We start from the raw sequence: 2163 nt of genomic DNA, 5'->3' as shown, positions 1-2163 counted from the left end.
AGAAGAAGAAGAAGAAGAAGAAGAAGAAGAAGAAGAAGAAGAAGAAGGGGGGAGGGGAGGGGGAGGGGGAAGAGGGAGGGGGAGGGGGATGAGGAGGAGGAGGAAGAAAGTAGGTAAAGGTACGCCTCAAAGCCTGGCCACCTGAGTTCAAACACTGCACCCACATGCCTTATGGAAGGAGAAGACAGTGTTGTTCTTGAAGAGATGTGCTCTGACCTCCACAGGCACAGTGTTGTGTGCCCCTTCCCACACATACACACAAATAAATAAATAAATAAATAAATAAATAAATAAATAAATGTTTTTTAAAAGGTAGAAATTTGACCAGGATCATATGATGATTCAGAAAGAGACATAGAATACAGCTCAAGTCTTCTGGTTTAAAAACTGTACTGCTCAGGGCAAGTAAGATGGCTCAATGAGTAAAGGTACTTGCTGCTAAGACACATGATGATTTGAGTTCAGTCCCTGGGACCCACATTGTAGAAGGCGAGAACTGACTCCTGAAAGATGTGCTCTGATCTCCACACATCCCACTGCACACAAATATTGTTTTTAAATTCTCTCTTCACTTTCACCAGAAATTCTAGTCCTGTTTGCCTCTTAGAGAGCAATGTGGTCTTAGGGTTACTATTGCTGTGATGAAACACCATGACCAAAAGCAAGTTGGGGAGGAAAGGGTTTATTTGGCTTACACTTCCACATTGTAGTCCATCACTGAAGGAAGCCAGGACAGGAACTCAGCCAGGACAGGAACCTGAAGGCAGGACCTGATACAGAGGCCATGGAGGGGGCGTTGCTTACTGCCTTGTTCCCCATGGCTTGCTCAGTTTGCTTTCTTAGAGAACAGAGGACCACTAGCCCAGGGATGGTCTCGCCCATAATGGACTACTTCCTCCCCAATCAATCACTAATTAAGAAAATGCCCTACAGGCTTGCCTATGGCCAGATCTTATGGAGGTATTTTCTCAGTTGAGGCTCCCTCCTCTCAGATGACGTTAGCTTGTGTCAAGTTGACACAAAACTATCCAGTACATATGATTTTCTAGAATCACTGTTGTCTTTTAAATAAAGACCTTTTAGCATGTGTGTGTGGGAATGTGTGTTGTGTATGACAGATGCACACACATATGCAGAAACCAGAGGAGAATATTGGGTGTCTTTATTGTTCTCCATATTCCCTTGAGACAGCCTCTATCATTGAACCTGGGAGCTGGGCTCATAGCCTAGTGATCCTTCTGTCTCTAGCCTCTCCTAACCCCCAGCAGGGGTACTACAGGCACGACAGCCACAGAACATTTTTAATATTAAAACTGGCTACAGTGAGCCATCTCCACAGCCCAAAATTTCTAAGTGAACCTCCAGGTTCAATTAGAGTTCCTGTAGAAAAAAAAAAAAGTGGCAGAGTAAGTGTGGAAGACATCTGAAGTCAGCCTTTGGCCTTCACAAACACACCAGTGTGCATGCATACTTAGGCTGCAACTTGTGAACATATATACTCAAAGATTTGCATCTGTAGGTGACATGAGCCATCATCATACAGACTTTACAATTTTAAAAACCTTTTTAGCCAGGTTCCTGCCTGTAATCAAAGCACTTGGGAGACAGAGCTGGAAACTACCATCACTTCGAAGCCAACCTGGGCTACATACTGGGTTCAGGCTAGCCTGGGCTATGAGTGAGGTTATGTCTCAGGAAAACAAGTGAGGTAGCTCTTCGGTTAAAATTGGCTAGCCAGATGAGCCTTATCAAAAAGCTCTGGGTTCAAATAAGGACCCCTGGCTCCATAAACAAGGTAAAAAGCAATTGAGGAAGACTCATGATTTCAACTAGGGGGTGGCTACATGTGCATATATACCTATATAAACATACACACCACACCACACATACACCTGTAAAATGAGAGTGTTTTCACATCTCTATGTTGCAACTGGAAGCATCTGAGTTTGACTGGCCCAAACTGACCCAGGGCTCAGACGTAAGTCTCCTGTGTGAGCTCCCCATTCCGTCCCTAGTTCCCTCTTCAAATGATATCGAGGTTTTTATGGTTTGCAGAATCTCTACCCCTTACCCAGAACTATGCCACTTCAAGGATTAAAACTCCACTGTTCCATCAAGACAGTGACCTACCAGTCTTTATTCTCTAAAAATTACCCCCTGGGA

This window comes from Grammomys surdaster, unplaced genomic scaffold, assembly GCF_004785775.1.
Source record: "Grammomys surdaster isolate TR1022 unplaced genomic scaffold, NIH_TR_1.0 125896, whole genome shotgun sequence".
NCBI lineage: Eukaryota > Metazoa > Chordata > Mammalia > Rodentia > Muridae > Grammomys > Grammomys surdaster.
The sequence above is the reverse complement of the archived record's forward strand: the minus strand, read 5'-3'. Positions refer to the sequence as shown.